Here is a 24,573-nt window from a genome sequence, read left to right as displayed (position 1 = left end):
TATGGGATACAGTGATGGGGTCATTATACTGTGTGGGAGCAGTGATGGGGTAACATATTGTGCAGAAGGGGGATGTTACACTGTGTGGGGCATATTAAAGGGGTTTCCAGGGTTAAACTTTTTTTATGGCCTATACTCTGGATAAGCCATAAATACCTCAAACCCCACATTGCAGAAACACAACGTCTGCGGCTACTACAGAAAAAACCAGCAAAGTGAATGAAATATAATCAAATTTAACTCATCCGCACACTGCAGGAAAAAAGATGTGGAACAGCCACAAACTCTAAAATGTGAGCGCTTCTAAAAACATGGCCGGTTACTTTCAGCTGCGCAATTGGGAGAAAGTGCGGGGAAAAAAAACACTGTGGAAAAAATACATTGAGATTCGCCGCTATTTTTTTTAGCCGCATCTCACTGTTGGGCCTCATCCTTATTATCTCAATAGACTGAGCATTATACTATAAAGCTGAGTTCACACAGAGTTTTCTGGTCAGGAATTTGGTTCTATTGGGTTAGAGTTCTATTGGGAGGCTTTTTTGGAGGATGATTTTGAGGTGGATTCCTGACCAAACAACTCCGTGTGAACTCAGCCTTAGGGCTCGTTCACATCTGCGCCCGGTCTCCGTTCTGCAGGTTTCCATTTCCTGCACAAAACAGAGGCAGGAGATGGAAACCTGCAGGAGGCTCTCTCACCCATTCATTTGAATGGGTGAGAAAGATGTCCGGCTGTGAGCAGCGGTGAGCGTTTTATGCTCTCCGCCATTAAACCGATTTTTTAAAATCGGACACAGAGTCGAACACGCAGTACTCTGTGTCTGATTTAAAAAAAAAAACCGTTTTGCGGCGGAGAGCATAAAACGCACACCGCCGCACCCGGTCTGACAGCTTTCTGTCTTCTATATGCAGAAGACGGAAAGCTGAGAACGGACTGCCGAACACTAGTGTGAACCTAGCGTCAGCCTAAAGCCCCATGTAGCAAGACAAAGCAAAAAGCGCTGCGGGAAAAACCCCGGCGGCAACACATCAGTTTTTCCTGCAGCGCTTATTGCAGAAACTCCGCAGAGGTTTCCTCTGAGGACTTTGTTTCCTTTAGGGTAAGTTCACGCGGGGATTTTTGGTCAGGATTTTGAGGCCGTATCTGCCTCAAAATCCTGACCAAAAAGACGGCTCCCATTGAAATCAATGGGAGCCGGTCATTTCTTTTTTTTCCGGGAGCCGGTTTGTTCCAACTCCCAGAAAAAGAAGCGTGGTGCTCATTCTTCAGGTCGTTTCGCCTCGCGATTCAGCCTGAAGACACTCCCCCTTCCATCTAGGCCCATTTATTGGGCCTAATCTGGAGCAGAGTGCGTGACTGGATGCCGGTGCAGTGCACCAGCATTCAGTCGCGGCTACCCAATTTTTGGTCCGGAACCTGAGGCGGCCTCCGCCTCAGGTTCCGGACCAAAAAACCCCGTGTGAACTTAGCCTTATACCTATAGGGAAACTGCAGGTGTTTCTGTAGATATAAGTGACATGCTGCAATTTCCAAAACCGCAACAGTTTTGGAAATTGCAGTGTGTCCGCCGTGTGTGTTTTTCTACAATGTGTGGATGGGATTGCACTCACTGCGTTCAGTAATGCATTCGGGGAGTCCGCATGGGGACCCTCCCAAACAGACTACCGAACGCATTAGCAGACGGTGTGCAGTGAAAGCACACAGACTATAATGGGGTCCATGTGCTTTCCGTGCGGTGTCTGCATAGAACATGCGGACAGAAAAGTACTTTACAATCTACTTTCCTGTCCACATGACTCATGCGGACACCGCGTGGAAAGCACACGGACCCCATTATAGTCTATGCGGTCCGCGTACTTTCACTGTACACCGCTTGCTAATGCGTTTGGTAATCCGTTCGGGGGGAAGGGGGAGGGGGTTCCCATGCAGACTCCCCAAACAGATCACCGAACGCAGATGTGAACCAGGCCTTATACATATACCATATATACAATACAATATACACATACAATACTATAGCACATATACATTTATATACATTCATATACCATATAAGTCATATATATACTTGTATGAATACTATATATACACACACACACACATATATACATACACATTATTATAGTATACAGTATATACTCACACATACCTGTATACAAACATACAGTACTCACACAGTATACAAGACACATACTTTACACAAATGTACATACATACATATTAAACATACAGATTTTACAAAGAGTTTACTCACCTATTCCAGCAGTAGTGAACTCAGCAGTCGGCTCCCTGTCCTCCCCACACGCTGCGATGTAAGAGGACTCAGTGTGAGGAGGAGGGGGAGGGGGAGAGAGGAAGTGCGTGTGGGCAGCAGGGGAAACCTCACAGGAGAGCAGCAAAGCAGCTGCAGGTAAGTGAAGGGAGAAGCCATTAGCTGATGCTGAAAAAAGACACGTTGTCCTCCGATGTGTACTTCTTCAGCTAATGGGGGCCCCTGTGTGTGGAGGCAGATGCATTGGCCAGGTGCCCGGTTGGGGCCCCTGGCCATCCCGATCGGGCCCCGACCAATGCATCTGCATTGGTAAAAATCAAAACTTTAAGTCAGGGCTCGGGGGCCCACCGGGGGATTCCCCGGTACACCGGTGGGCCAGTCCGAGCCTGTTCTCAGGACAGGTCCTATATCTGCCCATTTTGTCAGCCCTGCAAGTAAAAGGCCCTATTTACTTATCAATCCTCATTCCTGCTCAGGGCCACTGGCATTTCACCTTCTGTGGAGGCGGCTATGATCAGGAGAGGCGATCGGTAAGTAAGGCCATGAGCCTGTGAACCCCACAAACCCTGCTATGATTATACTCAGGCGGGTCTTTTCAGACCCCTGAGAATAATGATCAGAGGACTAGGAGAGGTGAGGGATCATAAAATAAAACACTGTTACTTACCTCTTCTGCACTCCAGAAGGCTTTGGGCCTATGTGGTGACGTCCCAGACATTATGTGGACCGGACCTCCATCATTTTGCATCGCAACCCAATGCCGGCTCATGTGACATCTGGTCCATCATTGAAGATGACTGCCATCAGCAGGGAGTGCGCTGGAGCCCAGGAGAGGTAAGTAACACAGTTAGGGGGAGTTCACACGGAGTTACGTGCCGCGAGATTTGGCACGTAGACGCCGCGTGACCCTTTGAGTTCAATGGGAGCGGAGAGCGTATGCGCCATGCTAGTTTGCGGCCGTGCATTTATTCACGGCCGCAAACTAGCGCGGCGCATACGATCCCCGCTCCCATTGAAATGAATGGGAGCGTGTACGGCACGCAAAGGGTCACGCGGCGTACACGTGCTAAATCTCGTGGGACATAACTCCGTGTGAACCCGGCCTTATTTATATTTGTATCCTCCCCTGGGTCTCTGATCATTATACTCTGGGGTCTGAAGAGATACATAATACTGTGTGCAAGGGCCGCTATGGGGCAAAATAGTGTGTGCAGGAATGTGGTTTCTGCTGACACGGGGGGAGGGTTTGGTCGGTCTTTGTCGGTGGAAGGGGCCATGTCAAATGTTCCTCTTGGGGCCCAGCCATTCCTAGTTACACCGCTGATCAGGGGCCCTATCACTGTACCAGCAGTGTTGCAGGTAAATGCCTGAACTTCATGGCTAACTGTTACTGATGGATTGTTAGAGAGGCAGACGGACGGTCCTTACACTTATTAACCAATATCTTCCCCCTCGCCCATAATCAACTTATACTAATAATAAAGACACGGACACAGAATATACCTTTTGTGTGGGTGGAGGTCGGCCACAGCTTATTTATTTATAAAACTATGAAAAACCGTAAACGTTGAGTTGCCATGGAAACCAAATTGTAAACAACAATATAAATCAGATGCAGATCAGGGGAGAATATCCCGGCCCCGGCCCGCGGAGGTGCAGACATAACCCCGTCTCCCCTCCTTCCTCTGCATTACCGCCCTCCAGCTGTAACTGGCATAATAGAGACCAGGGTGCACTGAAAGAAAAAGAAAAAATTACCAAAACGAAATAAAAACAACTCCTCCGCCTCACAAATAAATACCAAATCCAAACAAAACACCGCACCAGCGGAACAACCACCACTCATACATAGTTTACTTTTTATTATTATTTTTTTTAATATACAACACGAAAGAAAAAGAAGGAGGGAAGATTTCCACAGCTCGCCTCCGTGCTGGCCGGCTGCCGGTGAAAAGAGGAAGAGGGTGCGTGACCAACCGGGATAAGAAGGGGAGGGAGAAACCAAAGCCGGGCAGCATGAAGGGGGAGAGAAGGAAATGAAGCCGGATCAGACCAAAGCAGGAGTAACAGGTAAGCACCACGGGAAAGGGGGGAAAAAAGAGGGGGTGAGGGGGAACATCGAGACTGCTAAAAAACACCCACCTCACAGTCTATAGAGTCCTCCTGCCGTCCGTCACTTTCCAATTTCCTGTGTATAAGTCTTGATGGCACCAGACTGCCTCATTAAGTAGGATGCCAATGACTGCGATGGTGGGTGCATTCCCAGATATATTTCCTATTCTCTCCCTCAACCTTGCGTCTGCTCGGGCTTAAATTCTATTCTTACCTGTTTCCACTGCTCTTGTGCTCCTCTGTATTCTTCCAGTTCTGCTCCTTTTTTCTATTCTGTGTTCCCCCCTCTGGATTGATGGGCGTGGCCGTAGTTGGTACGCTCCGGCCCCTTTTATTCTGGAGTCGGAGCGGACGTCTTCCTTTCGGCTGCCACACAAGCGAGAGATCTCTCACCCCTTACGGTCTCATGTTGGTTGTTTCTGGTTGTGTTTTACAAATCAAACAAGTTCAAAGGTTAAAGGTTAATAAAAGCTGTGGCCGACCTCCAGCCTACAGGTTTTTCTGTGTCTTGTGTCATTATTTCCAAGGTTAAGAGTTTTCCTCCAAAGTTGAGGGATTAGTAAGGTATCGTTTTCTCCATCCTCGCAGTCTCATTGACACGTACAGAGATAGCAGCGTTAACCGTCAAATATAATGTTTTAAGATCTTCATGGCACAGAGTGTTATCTCGGGTGTGCCAATGACTTTTCAATGACTTTATTGTTAAGATATCCCACTGCAGCAAGTTATCACACTTCAGTGTCCTGCGGTTCCAAGACACTGCTTAGGTCTATGATTGGGCCTCAGCGGTCACATTGGATGTCAATGACATGAAGCTTTTGCCAATGAGTCATGGCGTTGATGCCACCCACATGATCCAAGTCTTTTGACTTCACGAAGAGAAGCCAACAGGGACACTGGGGAATAAAGACCAGATGATGTGGCAGAGCCCAGGAGTAGTGTTTTTCTGGGCCTCTGATTATTATTCTATGGGGTCAATGGGAGAAATGGGAATTTGCTCCAGCCAGCCAGTCCCCTATTTTGGATTGAGGAGAGGCAATAACCTGAAACTGCCTTCTGCAGATGGGTCTCTCTTACTTTCTACAAAACGTTCTCGCTTGGTTTTATTCTCAGGGTTTCAGGGAAACCAGACATGGATTCATAAGGAGATACCTTTGAAAAAGTGTCAAGATCCTTTTTTCCACAAAGTAGGATTTTTTGCATATTCCTTTTCCAAAATAAGCATGGTGTGCATGGTCTAATAGGTCCCTGTACACTGAGGCCTGGAAGGGGGCAACATTTCCTTACGAAGACATGGAGTGTAGGTGTTGTTAGATTATAGACTATAGATTTCAATGGGACAGCACTGCAATACCTACATTCACCACTACAGTTTTTATGGCAAGTGATCGGCGTGGCTCACGCAATGTAAACAATACGGAAAGCCGTGCTGTCTGGGTACTGGTGAGCTACAGAGGTCCCGGTTGTCGGACCCCCACAGATCTAATAATAATGACTTGTCTTAATCAGGATAATCCCATTAAATGTTTCCAATCTGGATTACTGGTGAATCTGGGTGACTATTAGAAGACTAGAAGTAGATATAACTAAGAATATATTGCATCTTTACAGGAGACAACTTTACCTAATTTTGATGGATGATGTCACAAGGATGAGGTTACTGAGTTTTCTCTACAGAAATATCTTTTAGACTTCTGCACAGCTTCTATTCACTGCAACAGTCACAAATCTTTATATATATCTCTCCATGTCATGTTGTCTGTGACTAAGATGGTGATGTCTCCGCTACTGACAGAGGTATGAGTCCCTGAAGACAGGCTCAGCTGGAAAGGAATTTATATTCGTGAGGTTTCTGGTTCTGGGATAGATTTCTATGGGGATTTGGAGGGAATGAGTAAGAAGAAATGATAGACTATTTCTCAAGAACTTCCCTTTGCCGATGGGTCCGTCCTGCTTATTGTTTTCTAATCTTTAGCAATAATTAAAATCTACAATTAATATGTAAAATGTAATGATCTAAATACACCAACACTGTATAGCAGGCCAATATCATCTGTCTACATGACCTTCTTCTGCCTATACCACCCTATGAGTTGACCATCTCACATCTATGACATCATCCATCATGCTTAAACAACAAAAGCAATACTCCAAGGGCTGAAATCATCCCCCCCCCCTGTGCACCGGCTTCCTCATTTGCATACGACTTCAAAGTTGTTGTTTTTTTTCTGTATCTATAAAAGAGATATACACGAGAATGGTATGGTGTATATCAGTGGCATAACTAGGAATGGCGGGGCCCCATGGCGAACTTTTGATATGGGGTCCCCCCCCCAACCGACATCGACCGACCCCCTCCTCCGCACTCTATTATGTCCCTTAGTAAACCCTGCACACGGTATTATGTCCATTAGTGGCCCCTGCACACAGTATTATGTCCCTTAGTGGCTCCTGCACACAGTATTATGTCCCTTAGTGGCTCCTGCACACAGTATTATGTCCCTTAGTGGCCCCTGCACACAGTATTATGTCCCTTAGTGGCCCCTGCACACAGTATTATAGCCCATAGTGGTCCCTGCACACAGTATTATGCTCCATAGTGGCCCCTGCACACAGTATTATAGCCCATAGTGGACACCCATTAACAATTATTTTACTCTGGGGTCTTTTCAGACCCCAGAGTATAATAATCGGAGACCCGGAGGAATAAAAACATAAAAAATTACTGTTTCTTACCTGTCCCCCGGCTCCTACGCTGTCTTCTCCGCTGCTGTCCTTGTTCTATGACGTCAGACGTCACATGACCCGGGAAGTAGGCCGGGTTCATGTGACGTCAGAGATGTCAGACAAGTAGGAAGGAGGCCTTGCAGGAGGCCTGTGTTTGTTACGTTTCCTTACCTCTCCCGGTCCGCCGATCATTATACTCGGGGGTCTGCAAAGACCCCCGAGTATAATGATAGCAGCGGTAGCGGCTGTCACCGGGCCCCTAATGTCCCGGGCCCTGTGGCAGCTGCCTCCGCTGCTATGGCGGTAGTTACACCCCTGATTACAATGTTGACTGTAAATTCGTGCTGATACTTAGATATGCTTGGGGAGGGGATAGACTCTCTTTAGTTGTGCTGTTGTGCCAATAAAATATAAAGCTTACCGCTCCCCGGTCTTCTATTTCTAGCTGTGGCTTCTGTTTACAGCCCATTTGTAACCCCCTGCCCCCTCTTACCGACCCCCATGCTCCAAGAAGATTAATTTGCAGGCCAGAAAAAGCGATTTTGGGAGAAAACTGATAAATGGATTTCTTCAGTACAGGTATGCCTAGAATAACCTAAAATAGTGGGGGCAGCACGATGGCTCAGTGATTAGCACTGCTGCCTTGCAGCGCTGGAGACCTGGGTTTGAGTCCTGCCATGGACAAGATCTGCAAGGAGTTTGTATGTTCTCCCCGTGTTTGCATGCATTTCCTCCCATACTCCAAAGACATTCTGATAGGGAGAAATGTACATTGTGAATCCTATATGGGGCTCACAATCTGCATTAACCCCCCTTAAAAATCTAAAATAACAATAATAGATTGCCTTTAAGGAGAGATTGGAGTCTTTAACCATTAATTCATGCAATTTTTGTAACAATTTTAGAATTTTTGTAACTGTTAGTGTTACGGTATATTTATTTTCACCATACTTTGTCATGGTGTAATTAGGAAAATATTTCACAATGCTAGTTTGGCAGCAGAATGACAGTGTGTTTGGCCTTTGGCTATTAGGTCATGCTGGGAGTTGTTGTAGTTTCACCAAAACTGGAGATTTACAGGTTGGGGACCACTACTCTGTTTCCACACACTGAAATATCCTTACTGAAGGCCAAAAAATACATAAAATATAACCTTTAATTAATTTCATTAAAATCCCCAATAACCAGTCCCCTTGGATACTCCCCAATAAGCCTCTGTTTAGATAGTTTCAGAGGACGAAGCCCCAGTGTAGAGATTGTTATGGCACAGGTATATATAAGGGTACATGCACACTACGTAACGCCGGGCGTGTATGAGAGCCGTACACGCCGGCGTTACAGCAGGGCTGCCGAACACTTCCCATTCACTTCAATGGGAGCGCTCGTAACAGCGGCGTTTATGAGCGCTCCCATTGAAGTGAATGGGAAGTGTTCGGCAGTCTGCTGTAACGCCGGCGTGTACGGTTCTCATACACGCCCGGCGTTACTCAGTGTGCATGCACCCTTACTTTACATTATAATACATATACTATGTATCAACCCTGCTCCTCGTTCATACACCACACTGCTGGCCAATAAATATGCTAAAAACTTTCTGCAATTCCTCTAACACTCAGGTAGGTATGGCACCCATACATATACAGAACCCCTAACTGGTTAGCTGTGCTTAATCCATTGTACTTCCTCTACGCGTTTCCCTGTAATCGGTTCATCAGGAGGATATAAGTGCTGAGCAGTGTCTAATAGATATACAATATGCGGTGAAAATCGCAGTTCACAGGACCATTGTGGTTGGCTCCACTACTTATGGACTGACACTGGACGTTGTATCGTCCCATCCCTAAATAGCTAGAGCGGGATAGGCAACACCTCTCTACCCCACCCCCTTTCCCCACTGCCCCAATCCATGTGCAACGGGTGGTTTCTATCCGTGAATGGATGGAGCTAGTCACGAGGTGTGCTTAGCTGGACCACTACTCTATTTCCAGTAAATCCTATGTTCATTGAATAAATTTATGTCTCTTCTATAGCTTCTCAAGGCTTTAAAGAGGTTTGCCAAGATCTTGATATTGATGGCCCATCATGAGGTTAGGCTATTAGTATCAGTTTAGTCATACCCAATGATCAGTTGAGTGAAGGGTCACCGCACTCCAGCAAACACAGACTCCCCGACTAGGCACAGTGCCATACATATTGTAGTGACTGTACCTGATACTGTAGCTCATTGTTACTCAACTCCATTCCCATTCAGGATGATATGTATGACTGTGCGCCTGGTAAACCAAACAAAGGACAAGGCGCTGGTTAGGGCACCACCGTCCATTTAGCCAGCTGATCAGTGGGGGTGCCAGAAATAGGACCAGCACCAATCGGATATCGATGCCTTCTTCTAATGATACTGTAGGTCAGTGTTCCAACCTTTTCAGACTCAGGGCACCCCTGGAAAAAAAAAATGGGATAAACAATATACATAAAATGATGTATGTCATTGGGCTTTTCAGCTTTGTTGACAGGTCCTCTTTAAAGTACATTACAAAATCTCAGCACTTTTAATGCATCATTTATGTCCAGTTTGGGTATGATGATGATAATACATACAGTATAGAATTTTTACATTTTAATTTTTATTGCTGTATATCACTGTATATTCCTCCTTTCCTTTCATGTAGGTGCGGTCCTGTATTATTACACATAATATACAGTGATCTGCACGGCCTACTGTATCGCCCCCTCTCAAATAGCCTAAAGCGAATTGTCAAGTGTGAATGAGCCCTGGAAAGAAAACATTCTTGGATCCTGTTTAGTTTCAACAAGTGCCAGCAGATGGAGCGTATCTCAGGATTAGAATCTGGGCGAAATGACAGAGCTCTGCTCTTACACCGCTCATGGATCTCACTACCAATGGATGTTGTAATTATACATTATTGTGCTATTATATCATGCAATTTAAGAGTTGGATGGAACTACTAGAATGGGATCTTTCTGGTCTCCAAGCACTCACGCATTTTGGGTTGACAGGTTACTCAACACAGTTTATGCCCTGGGGCAGGGGTTAACAACTTTTGCAACTCCAGCTGTTTTGAAACTACAACTCCCAACTTACTCTTGCTTGGCTGTTCTCACTGCTTCCATAGACGTGAATTAAGCATGTTGGGAGTTGTAGTTTTACAACACTTGATGGTTGCTGACCCTTGTGTCTAGGGAGTATAAAAAGCAAATGCAGACCCAGAGCAAAAATCAAAATGGTGCTGATGGCACTGGTTCCTTCTGTCACATTGACTGTACCATCAGGGACGTAACTATATGGGGTGCAGAGGTTGCAATCACTACCGGGCCCTGGAGACTCAGGGGTCCAAAGGCCTCTCTACACCAGCATTATAGAAAGCACAAGGTTAAATGGGGGCTCAATTACATATTTTGCATTGGGGCCTAGGGGTTCCATGTATGTGTATGGTTTTATTTTTGTAGTTTTATACACCTGAGGAAGGGCCATTTGCCCAAAACACGTAGTGCCTCTTAACTAATAAATTGTTTGAAGATCATCAGTTCGGTTGTTGGTTTGTGCGCGCTGTACCCCATTCCTCCTACCTGATTGGTGTTTACCTTGAGGGTTCCGTTTCCAGGATTTATTTTGTTTCAGGTTTGTGTGCACCCTCTCTCAGTCTTCTCGGTGATGTCACCACTGAGGCCTGATATTGGTCCTCATCGGTGATGTGGCCACATTGAGAATCATTACGTCATCATGCTTAGCTTGCCTGTGTGAGCTCTGGTGGCCCAAACACAGGTCCTAGTGGTCACCCCGGTGTATTACCTCACTGATGTCACAAGGAAGCCCAAAAGACGTAATGGAAGGTGATTAGGAATTTGTTTTTACATTTTTTTTAATCTCCCCTGGACCTATTATACTATGGAGTTTAACGAGACCCCCATAGCTGCCATTTTAGGTCATCCGAGACAAATAATTTGGAATATTTCAGATAAACCCGACTTGGTATGAATCAGGTTGTCCATCTCTGCTTGTAACACTGCTGGACCCAGACACTCTCCAGAAGAGGCAAGCACTATGTATAGAGTACTGGCCATATAGTGTTACCATGCACTTGGCTAGTATATCCTAATTTACATTAACACTAAAAGGGCTCGTATCTTTGGAATATCTGAATATTTTTGAATTAACAAAACACCAAAATGCTCAGGGTGACAGTACCTATTAGATGGTGCATGTCATTGGGCTTTTCAGACCTGGCGACAGGTCCTCTTTAACCATCTAACCAACATATCACATACAACACACTAAGAAGCCATACTTTTCATGATGGCTGGTTACATCGACTTACACACCTATCAGATAGAAAGACAGACGGATAGATAGATAGATAGATAGATAGATAGATAGATAGATAGATATGGGATAGATAGATAGATAGATAGATAGATAGATAGATATGGGATAGATAGATAGATAGATAGATAGATAGATAGATAGATGATAGATAGGGGATTAATAATATAAATCTCCTAGATACATACAGTAGGCACCTCGGCTACTCAGCGGTATATTCTGACACTAGGATTTTGGCTTTCTGTATATGTATTTGCTACATCTATGGTTCTTGCAGCTCTTTGAATTGTTTTTACATATAATTCTTTCACTTTTGCTTGGGGCATCTCACATGACATTCCCAAATATGGTCTCACACTACGAGGCCGTTCTTATTGCTCGCAGTGACATAACAGCAAAGGAATTATAACAATATAAATAGAAGCAGTTTGCACTGCGAAACATTAAGATGCTCTAAAAAAGCTCAGACATAATAAAATGCATCAAAAAAGTTTCATATTTTTAGCAAATCGAGCGGAGCTGACTATGGCCGTGCATCACACTATGGGGCAGCAGTTTATTAAAGTAGGGAAATTCTGATGTGATTAATAGCTACTGCATGTAGTAGGGAGACACATGGAGGGTCATACATAACAGGTCTTCTGGGTGTATATAACATAAGATAGCAAAATAACTAGGTATACCTGAGCAGATACCAAGATGTTTATGGTGCTGCCATATACTATATCAGATATATTTAACTTGAAGACCCACAGAGCGGCGCTAGAGAGCAAAGAAGGCATGAGCTTATTCACTGGCACAAGAATGAATGGGAAGAAAGTGCAGTGATCCACAGACCGTGGGCTTTATAACATCTGCATAGCGGTCTTGGTCAGTTAAAACCATGCATTTGGCCAAGGGTTTTCTTAAAGGGGTCCACTTGTTATTAAGCAGATCCATCTAGGACACCGCTGCAATGCTCATAGCAGCAACTACAAGAAGATGCTGCACCTCCCTGCATTTCTGCAATCCAGTCAAATAAGCTTATAGGTGGGGGTCCTGGTGTTCTGAACCCCAATCTAAAATTGGTGATCAATCATAAGGTCACCCATCACGTGGGGTGGAGGCCGACACAGTTGATTACTTGTCGGATTACTACGGAACAAATGTTCAGTTATTTGCAGCTGGACCCCCTGCAGCCTTGGGTCCCAGACCGACGCACATTTCACCCTTATTTCGACCCACTCCAGGTGATGGGGAGCAGTTACTCCCATCTCAACAGAAATTTACCAAAATTGGAATATCGCTTTAAGCATTACACAGTGCCTAGTGACATCAATGGATTATCTGTAGGGTTGAGCGATCGGGATTGGTAAAGATCAGATTCCGATCGGCGATCGAGTAAATTTCACGATCGCGATCAGAATTCAGATCCTGATCTTTTCCAGTGGGATCGAGGTCGGAGGTTATCTCAAGATCGGCTCAACCCTAAAAGTGACTTTTCCCATAGAGAAGCATTGACTAGAGTTGAGCGATCGGGATCGGAAAAGATCGGATTCCGATTGGCGATCGAGCTAATTTCACAATCGGGATCGGCTGGAAAATGATCGGGAATCGGATTTTAAAATAGATTCTAAAATCTCAAGATCGGCTCAACCCCAATTGTTTGTGTAATGCAGGACAGACTCTCCGTAGATTTTTTTTAAAAAATTTTTTTTATAATTGCTGTTTTTGTAATTCGGGCTCTTCTTTCTATTAAAGGGGTTTTCTGGACTCAAATTGATTTTTCATACTGGATTTCTGATCCCCAGGACAGTTCATCAGTATGTAATCCGTAGGGGTCCAACACGCAGACCCCCAACAGATCAGCCGTTGCAGTAGATTTTAGGTGCCGGAGGACGGGCAGCGGGTACAGTGATCGCTTATGTCAGTAGGGTTATGTGTAGATTTCAATGCATTTCAATGGGGCACATCCCAGAGATTATCAAGACCTATCAGAAGCAAGACTGGACTGGATGTATTTTAGGATTAGAGTAAGGATCAACACTGTAGGGATTGTAGGGTTATAGGTTGGACTTGATGGACTGATGTCTTCATCCAACCTCATCTACTATGTAACTATGTAAGTAACAATGTATATAAAAAGTTATAGATAAAGCGGTAACATATAGTAAAAGCGTATGCATTCAACCCAAGCATGAACTGTGATGTCAATGGTGAATATCTTACGTTCACTGCTTATTAGTATTATATAGAGATCTTCTATAAAATCTCCCTAAACTAATGCATATGATGAACAGAAATATCTAACAGCTTGATTTTAGCCCAAAGTGTCCTAAAGATGTCATGTCTGCGATGAAGAAGAGGATGCGATGAATCATCGGATTCTACTGATGATCTACTATTGTGTAGTCGATGAGGTCATTGCATGTAATTGTTAATGGGAGGTAATGAGGACAGTACACAGAAGACAACTCAGAAAAAAATTCAATTAAAAGTAAAAAAAAAAAATAAATTACAAAATGAACTCTCATCCGAGTTCAGATTTCCATGAACAGTGACATCTTCTCTGTAATGAAGAACCCTATTCCTTAAAGAGCATCTTTCACGTCCTTATAGATGTGCGGTATTATATACCGCTAGAAAGCCGACCGTGCACTTAATTCAGCCCGTTATGTGATCTGGTGCCGGAACTAATATTACCAATATCCCTCCACTGTCAGAAAGGTGGGACTTACAGTATAGCGTCATCGTTAGGCTGTGTGCAACGACCCCCTGATTGTACTTTTCCATAGACTTGTACTGTCGGCGGAGCGTGTGAGATAGAAAACTTACTATTAGCTCCAGCACCATGACTGTGTGTATATCTGCTTCTCTCCCACTTTGTTCCTCTTCTTTCCCCTTACCCTCTCCATAGACTTTCTGTAACGTCTCTGCCTGTTCAGGTCTCTGTGCCACCCTCCATGTGCACACTGCGGCGCAGAAGGAGAGTTCAGTGTGGCTCTTTACTTAGTGCTTCTCGTTGCACTGTGTGAACACTACTCTATCTCTGTAATTGAATTTCTACCACACCTGTCTCCTGCACCTTGTTTCCTTTGTTCATCAAATGGTTAATTCTAGTGTGGCCTGTCTTCCAATCAAGTCTAGGGTGGGTCCTGGGCTTCCTATATACAGGAGGTCAGCTCCTCTTCTGCTACTATTGTATTGCTGACCTCTGGCTTACTCTTTGACTACTCTCTTGGATTTTGGTTCTGTACTGCGTTGCTCGACTTGGCTTTGTTGATCTCCCTTTGTTGTTGTTTGTCTTGTTTTCTTTCTGTGTTGTCACTTACACAGGAAGGACTTGTTGACCAATTGCTGCTTATTGCTTAGGATAGGGCCGTTAAGCAGGAAGGGACAGTGGTGGGAATTCAGCTTAGGGCTCATAGTCTATTGTGCCCCTCCCAAAAGGATTCACCAGCAGCTATTGAGGAATTGCTCCTATAGCAATTCCCTTACACTTTTAGTTGTAATTTGATAGTACAGTGACCCAACAGTCAGTCTTGGAGGCCAAGAAGGATTCATCAGACTTCAGAGTAGAAAAGAAGAGGAAGAAAGGAGCTAGACAAATAGAGAACGAGCCATTTTCTCTGATAAAATATGTTATAAGTCTTACATATCTTACATTCATTTGTACTATCAATTTATTGTATGCAAGATGTATTCCCCATAGACTATAATGGGTGTCCGTGCAGGACTTTTCTCTCTGACAATTTTCGGCTGTGTCTGCAGTGATCACAAATGTAAACCTAGCTAAAGCCTCATGCATGCAACCACAATTATTTCCGCAATTGCGGATCTGCAATAGCGGATAAAAGCGTGTGTCCATGCATTTCAATGGGACCGCACACACATCGGTAGTTTTTATGGCTCTTTGTCTGGGCCGCATGTAAGAGCTGCAAATAAACTTGTCCATAGTTGTGGCTTAGCCCATACAGTAGAATGGATGGGTCAGTGAAGACCGTGGATGACACCCGGATACCAACCGGATATCATCTGCACCATTGTCACTGACCTGGAGACTGCATGTGATAATGTGAATGAAGCCTAAGTCTTACTTTAATATCATGTGCCAAAAGGAATACAATTCCAGCATCAAAAAATATACAAAAAAATAACTTTTAATCCATATAAATTAAAATAAAACTCCAAACAATCTCACGGATCTGTGAATAAAAACACACTACTTTCCAACGCGTTTCATGGATTGACTATGTGTTCAATGTGGCTGTGCCTACGCCTTTATTCGGAAACGCGTTGGTAGGTTGTGTGTTTTTTTTTATGCATTATTATATTGGAGTTCGACTTTACTGGCTATTTTTTGGTGAGCTGTGCAAAACCCTCTTTTTTTTTTGTTTAATATCATGTGACCTATAGTATAGAAGGGACTGCTACGAAAATGAGCAGAAAATGCATAACCTATTAAAGACCTACTGAGGTAGCAGAGCTGGAAATGTTGTGGATTACAGGGCGGTGCAAAATCATAGCTAACCCATGAGATATATAATATAAATGACATACTCAGTTCTGCTACATCTCTTCTTGCATAACAAAATAGTCGCAGGAGCGAGACTGCTCCATAGACAGCCGGAGAGTTATTGGTGTCACCAAAGTGTGACAAGTAACAGAAAGGTTGCCTGCAATGTTTCCTCTGCAAGTCTATCATGAGATAATTTTTCCTGTTTATTTCTTTTCTGACAATGCTGCTCCTTGCGAGCGACAAATTCAGACATAATATATAACATAAAATATTAACATAATAATTAGCAGGAAGGTTTAACGGGCAAGAAGTAAGTGCTATATACTCAAGGAATGAATGGCTAGCGCCACCCAGTGGCTCGGTTCCGTTGCTGCAGTAGGGAATTCTTTTGGTATGTTTCTTTCTTGCCATATTACACAGGTTCAGAGCTAAATAGACAGAAAATCAGCCTGAAATATGGAATATATCGAGATTTTCCAATGTATACGTCTGACAGAAGATGCCAATGTATTGTTTGGAATTATATCATAGTACAGGTCACCTATTGGCATCAATGTAAAGAGTATAGTGGCCCACTCTATAGGAAGGCACAATCTACTGTACTTTACCAACATGGCAAATATGGCACTATTATACAGAGATGTAACTGGAAGTTCCTGGGCCCCAATGCAAAATCTGTAATAGGCCCCCCAATTATGATGTATCATTTATAGGGCAGCCTAAGGGTCCCTCTGCGCCCCTTAAGTCCCAATTCCACCTTGCCTGCAAAATGTACATTCTCTGACCATCTGTCCATGAAAAAAATGGTCATGTGACATGGCCCATTGACTACTGGGGGTCTAGTCTGCTATGGAAATGGCCACACACAGATCAATACTATGGTCATGTGTGCAAGTCCTAATAGAGAGGTGTCCTCAAGCTATGGATGACGCCCATATGTCCTCACTGCTCACCGATTACGTTCACTCCTGTCCCGTCTCTACTCAGGATCCCGTCCCTGAGTCCTGCAAACCGAAATTTTCTTTCTGGATTTTTTGGGTGGAAACAGTGGACCCCATTATAGTCTATGGGGTTTGCGAGTTTCCACAGGTAACTGCTTTTTAGGTGAGAATGTAGCGTAAGCTGGATTGGATCCTACTATAAGGGAATCCCGTATTCGTCAACTCTTCCAGAATGGCCAGAAGGCTCCGAAAATAAGAGGAGACCTCAAAAAAAACCTCTTGTGTCCAGTTGGCTTTCTGTGTCCATTGAGATCCAGGAGATGTATCACACAGGAACTATATTATATCACCCTCCGGTTCTGTTATGGCCTCAATGGGGGGCGGGATGTTAAAAAAAAGTTACAAAACACATTCTGGGAAATATGGAAGATTATATAGATAATCTGTTTTCCCTTAGTCCGAAACAGCAACACAACACGTGGGGTATTCCTTCCCCGTGTGCTGTCAGGACAGGTGGAACTTTTAATCAATCAAGCTTCCCCTATAAGCGGTCAGAGAGACCCCTCCCCCCTCGTGTTAATTATAAAGTAAAAATTTAGACAAAATATATCCATTCAGAGGAAGCTATAATGGGAGGGTAGATTGTGGCTTGTGTTGCTGTTTCGGACTAAGGGAAAACAGATCATCTATATAATCTTCCATTCCTCTTATGTCCAAAAAGCAGCACAACATGTGGGGATGTAGCAAGAAAACCCCCTTATAGGGAGGGACCTCTTGGCATGCAGATGACAAAATTGATTGCCCAAAGGCGACAGCCTCTGAGGTATGCCAATCTAGTCTGCAATGTCTAATTACATAATTACTTAATAAATGTCAACAATTACATAATATAATGCATAATGTAACGTGAGACCTCCAGGTAGCGGCAGCACATATGTGCCCCAGCGACAGCGCCGCACCTCTAATGAGGCGACGTGAGGTGGCTGCTTCGGGCGGCACACGGGAGGGGGGCGGCGCACGGGCGACTTTTTTTTTTTTCTTTTATTACTTTTTTTTTTTTACTTTGAACCAGCGCAGGAGAGCTGCTTCTCTCTGCACTGGTTCAGACGTCTGCGTACGCCGCCTACACAGACGTCAGCCTGCAGGAGAAGAAGATCGCGGAGGCGGCGGGAGCAACAACAAGATCGGTAAGTATAAAACTTCTTTTTTTGTTTTATAATAGGCCGCTACCTGCTGGAGTATCTCCAACAGGTAGCGGCCTATTTACCTACCTCCCCAGACCTGCTCACTGCTGCCCCCGCTTCCCCTTGTACTATAGGCCGCAGAGGCCGGCAGTGAGTAGGCCCGGGCAGGCCGCGATCCCACTACCGCCATTATTATACCCGGGGGTCTTTTCAGACCTCCAAGTATAATAATCGGAGCCCCAGGGGAGGTGAGGGAACATAATAAACAATGTTACTTACCTCTCTGGGATCCGATGTTTTTCCTAGCAGGCTTCGGGCCTATATGGTAATGCCCAGACGTCACGTGGTCCGGGTTATTACCATATAGGCCCAAAGCCTGCCCTAGCAGTACCATATAGGCCCGAAGCCTGTGCTAGTAGTAAGAGCCTGTTACTGCTAACACAGGCTTTGGCCTGTATGGTACTGCTAGGGCAGGCTTCGGGCCTATATGGTAATATCCCAGACCACATAATGTCTGGGCATTACCATATAGGCCCGAAGCCTGCTAGCATTAAAGAGGACCTTTCATGGGTTTGGGCACAGGCAGTTCTATATACTGCTGGAAAGCTTTCCCGATCTGTGCCCTGGGTGAAGAGCTATTGGTGCCGGGACCATAGCTCTTCACAGTCAGAAGGGCATTCCTGACAGTCTGTCAGGAATGTCCTCCTTCCCAGCAGCGCCTATATCGCTGTACTGTGTGAGCAGGGAGGAACGCCCCCCTCCCCTCTTGATAGTGCCCTTCTATGGACGAGTACTGTGAGCAGAGGGAGGGGGCTCACACAGCACTATAGGCACTGCTGGGAAGAAGGACGTTCCTGACAGACTGTCAGGAACGCCCTTCTGACTGTGAAGAGTTACGGTACCGGCACCAATAGCTCTTCACCCGGGGCACAGATCGGGAAAGCCAACAGTGCACTGAATTCAGCTGTCAGCTTTCCAGCAGTATATAGAACTGCCTTTGCCCAAACCCATGAAAGGTCCTCTTTAACATCGGGTCCCGGAGAGGTGAGTAACAGTGTTTATTATGTTCCCTCATCTCCCCTGGGGCTCTGATTATTATACTCGGGGGTCTGAAACTGAGACCCTGAGACCCCTGAGTATAATAATAGTTCATAGGTGTGCAACTGTGGGGCATAATAGAGCTTGGAGGGTCCACTGTGGCCCCGTAACCTGTATTATGCCCCACAGCAGCCCCCCTGCAACCTCTATTGTGCCACTGTGGGGCATAATATAGGCTGCAGTGGCCGCTGTGGGATATATATATATATATATATATATATATATATATATATATATATATATATATATATATATACATATATATATATATATATATATATATATATACACATATATATATATATATATATATATATACACATATATATATATATATATGTGTGTGTATATATACATATATAGGGGTTGGGTGCGTGGAGAATTGAGGAGTGGTCATGGCGGTCCAAAGAGAAGAGACTGGAAATGTGGGGAGACGTCTCCTGTGAGTATTACTGCATTGTATTTATTGTAATGTCCTATCCCCCCCCTCCCCCCCGCTGTCTTTGGCTGACGATCAAAAGATGAACATCATCGATCGTCCGCCTCAGGCAGCAGAGAGGCTAGGTTCACCACTGCCCAGCGACACAGAATGCCTCTCGGCATAGGAAGTAGCGACTACTCTGGTTGAATGAGCGTGCGGAACATCAGGAGCAGCTAAACCCTGGAATGGAAAGTGCAAAGAATGGCTTCCTTTAACCACCTGGATACGGAGGTCTTGGAGACTTTAGACCCTTTATTATGTCCAGAGAAATTAGTAAGTTCTCGGACTTCCTGAAGGTTTTGGCATGCTTCAGATAGATATGCAGTCCTCTTACCAGGTCTAAGGACTCAATCTCTCCTCTTCCTTGGAAGAAGGAGAGGAAAAAAAAAATGATGGTAAAGAAATCACCTGGTTTATGTAATGCCGAGATGGCACCTTCAGCAGAAATCCTGGCAAAAATCTGAGCTGCCCCGTGTCAGGAATGAATGAGAGATAGGGCTCAGGAGCTGCTAAGGCCTGGAGCTCCCCAACCCTCTTAGCAGAAGTTATGGCTGGGAGGAAAGATACCTTATAGGTTAGGTACTTCAGGACTACCTCCTGAAGGGGTACAAATGGGGCGCCACAAAGCCCCTGAAGAACTGTAGCCAACTCCCATTGTGGAACAGGAATCTGAACAGAAGGTCGAAGCCTAGAAGCTCCTTCCAAGAATTGCGAGATTAGACGATTCTGAGATAACCGAATACCCAATGAAGTAGACAGAGCGGCAGCATGTACCTTTAAGGTAGCAGGAGTAAGGCCCTTATCCAGGCCATTTTGTAGCAACTCCAGAATAGAATCCAATGAAGATTTTTCTAGCTGCTTTTCCAAACACCAATTCTGATAGACCAAATCCTCTGATAACTTCTGTCTGTAGATTCTGCTCTAGAACAGGTTTTCATCTTGAAGATGGCCTGAGACAATCCTCTATATCCGCAAAGGGAGTGGTCAACCCACAGGCTGTCAGGTTGAACCGTTTCAGGTCCTGGCAGAGCCGGTCTCTCTGGGTTACCAGGTTCTGAATTAGTGGAGGCCGCCAGTATGTCCCTTGACTCATCTGAATGAGGTGGGAAACCATACCTCCCAACTTTTGAAGAACTGAAAGAGCCCACTTTTGTGTTGACTCCGCCCATTCTCATTAATTTTTCATGTGCCCGCACAAAGCATAATCCTCCTACAGTCACCCATAAATTATATGAAACCCCCAGTTTCATATACACTCTTCATCTGCCCCCAGTTTCATGTCCCCCTCCATCTCTGCCCCCAGATTCATATCCCTCAATCTCTGCCCCCAGTGTCATGCCGTCCTCTCCTTCATCTGCCCCCAGTTTCACGTTCCACCTCAGTGTAAACATTACACTTACCTTCTCCTTGTTCCCTCGCTGCTCTCTGCGTGCCTCTCTCTCTCACACCAGTAGGCGGTGTTCAGCGGCGAAGCAAGGAGCTGAACTGTGACAGCTCCTTGCTTCAGCCGCGTATGTGTTCAACTCAGATCTGCGTCCTCTGGACGCAGATCTGAGTTGAAATCGGGGCATACCTCCCTCGGGACGGTTGGGAGGTATGGGGAGACCATGTCTTTTTTGGTCAGAACGGTATGATAGCCATTGCATTTGGTGGCCATCAGATCCACCTTGGGGAGACCCCACATCCGAGTAAGTTAAACAAACACCTCCTGGTTGAGGGACCATTCGCCTAACACCATAAGGCCTCTGCTGAGCTGATCCGGCAGTGCATTAGATGGCCTTTGATATGGACTGTGAGGCGAGTCAGATTGTCTCCTGCTCAAGCAAAGATGAGGTTTGTTGCTCTGAGCAAGGATGGAGATCTGGTTCCTCCCTGCTTGTTCAAATAAAGGACAGTTGTTATTATTGTCTGATCGAACCTTCACCGCTTTGCCGCGGAGTAGAGGGGCAAAAAATGTTGTATAGTGAGCTTGCGCCAATTTGAAGGCTGGGTTCTCTCCAGCTAATTCCAGGTCCCTCTCACAGGGGTCTCCCCCAGATGCACTCCCCATCCCTGTAGGGAGGCATCTGTTGTCAACAGGGACCAGAGCGGCTGGTTCTGTAAAGGGCGCATGTGCCACAAGGCCCAGGGAACTGCCTGATAGACCGCAGACATCAATCTCAGCACTATAATGGGGTCCGTGTGCTTTAACTGCACAGCGCTCCTCCTAAACACTCTCCTCCTACTACTCGTGGACTTGGTGACTCTCCTTTAGTCGAAAAGTGGTTTCCCCTGAAGCGAGCATTTTTTCCCATAGACTGTAATGGGATTGATATTCGATCGAGTAGTTGAACATTGAGGCTCTACTCGAAACGAATCTCGAATATTTCACTGTTCGCTCATCTCTAGTCTTAAGGAAACTTGCTCACTACCATGAGTAGACTTGGTGCACAGTCAGCTTACGTCACCTGGATATATGAGAGTTGCTGGGCATTCAAGGATCCTCAAACTCACTGCATATAATAGGCTGCTGTTCACATTAGCTGTAATTTAATGCAGCGGGAGAAGCCCAGCCCATCAGCAGAGTCTGATAAGGGACACAGGACAGAGAAAACGTGAGCAGGGAGGGGTCTCTGTGACCTCTTATAGGGGAAGCTTGATTGATTAAAAGTTCCACCTGTCCTGACAGCACACAGGGGCAGGAATACCCCACGTGTTGTGCTGCTGTTTGGACGAAAGGGGGAAGTGTATTTTCTGGACCGAATCTGCTCATATAGCTCGACAATGAACTTGCAAAGGTAAAGTATTAAATTTACATGACAGTGCAACACACGAGCAACATGTCAAATGTGTATTCACCTTAACTCCTTACAAATCTCCAACCCTACTGCACACATTCTCCATTACACAGTAAGGATAGCACTGCATGTGATGTGCAAGACAATAGGAGATAGCAGACTGTGTCATATACAGTGCAAAGGTATCTATGGGAGGGAATCACTGAAATATTGCAGCATTACTATAATATTGTAAATCCTAGAGTGCCACCTAGTGGCCATATGGAATATTCTCTCTAAATGTTCATAAATTAGAGACTTTGAGACCCACTGCATGAGACCATAATAGAGTTAGAGGATTTATAAATGGTTTAACCACTTCAGTACCGGGCCAATTTGTGGTCCAGGACCAGACACATTTTAAGTTTATTTTGTATGTGTGGTTTAGAGGGCTGTAATGTTTTTCTCATAAATCTCATTCAACTAATTTTTGCGTCTTTTTTCGGGGACACATAGGGCTTTATTTTTATGTTGTTTTTATTTTCGAATGTGTTTTAATTTTTTTTGATATCCGGGAAAATATAAACAAAATGGGAAGGAAATTGTGTCTGGTTTTCACTTTTTTTTTTTTTTTCTTTATTTAATAAACACAAAGTGCAACTGAAAAATTTATAAAGTAGCTTTTCGTCTCCATTACGGTAATTTTTATTTTGTATGGTGTCGTCAGGGGTGGGGCTATAACCGTTAATAACGGCATTTTATTGACATATTATTTTACTTATTTTTTAATTATTTTATTTACATTTTTTTTTAAACTTTTTAAATTATTTTTTTTTTTTTTTCAGATGGTGTCCCCATAAGGTCATAAGAGACCTTTGGGGACATCTGATCACTGTTTTCTTTTGTTACAGAGGCTGATTTCCCCTGCAGCTGGTGCTGGTACATTTAGCCCCAGTTGCAGGAGGAATCCAGCCTCCTGCACGTTGTATACACAGTTTACAGAGCTGATCTGGGTCCTGTAGGACCCAGCAGCTCTTGTAAGAGACTGACACCAGCGGATCATGTGACCTGCCGGGTCAGAGGGCGGCCACATCATGGCAGCGCCCATAGCTGTCTATACAGCACTCATTGAGCGCTGTATACACAGCGATCGAAAAGACAGGGAAGGGAATAAACCTTCCCTGCCATCTGTCTGGGAGCTCCGGCTGAAGTTACAGCCGGCTCCCAGTTTCAGCAATTGCACGATCTCGTACCGACACATCCTGTCAGAACAAGGCAACCACTTCCCGGACGTCTAAAGTCTCTGGGCGGTGCGGAATTGATTAAGGAAAGAACAATCATCAAGCTTTGGCAGTTTCTATCTCTTTTGTTTTCCAATCTCTCTGCGCGTATCTAATCCTACGGCATGTGGTACTGTGTGCAGACGTGTGTATCTAATCCTATGGCGTGTATAACTGTGCAGATGCGCATATCTAATCCTCTGGCATGTGGAACTGTAAGCAGACACACGTATCTAATCCTACGGCATGTGGTACTGTGTGCAGACGTGTGTATCTAATTCTATGGCGTGTACAACTGTGTGCAGACGCACGCATCTAATCCTTCAGTGTGTGGAACTGTGTGCAGAAGCATGTGTTCAATCCTCTGGTGTGTGGGACTGTGTGCTGATCTGTGTATCTAATCCTCTGATGTGTGTATCTCAGTTTGGATATCAGTGTTGTATTGTGCATGTGGAGTGACCGTGTGTATTGCAGTTGGAATATGAGTGAAAGTATTGCAGGTTTGTATTGGCTAAGAAGGGAGGGGGGGGGCACTGTGTTTGGAATGCTGTATCTCAGCAACGGTACGTCCGAGCGAGTTGGAGTCTTGTCTTAAACCTTCCCGGATGCCTGAAGTATCTCTGTACCAAATTTGGTGAAGATCGGTCCAGTCGTTTGGTTTGCAATAGAGAACAGACAGGCAGGCAGACAGACAGACAGACGGACAGACAGACAAGAATTCATTTTTATAATATAGATTGTTGACGGAGATATGTTCGGGCTCTTTATTTGTGAGGCAAGTTGTACGTTTTAATTTGTACCAATGTTTTTTATGTCTGACTTTGTGATCACTTTTAAAACAAAGTTACCTAAATACATTAATTTACACATTGCAGAATATATAT

This window comes from Leptodactylus fuscus, chromosome 2 (assembly GCF_031893055.1).
Source record: "Leptodactylus fuscus isolate aLepFus1 chromosome 2, aLepFus1.hap2, whole genome shotgun sequence".
Lineage (NCBI taxonomy): Eukaryota > Metazoa > Chordata > Amphibia > Anura > Leptodactylidae > Leptodactylus > Leptodactylus fuscus.
Note: the sequence above shows the minus strand (reverse complement) of the source record.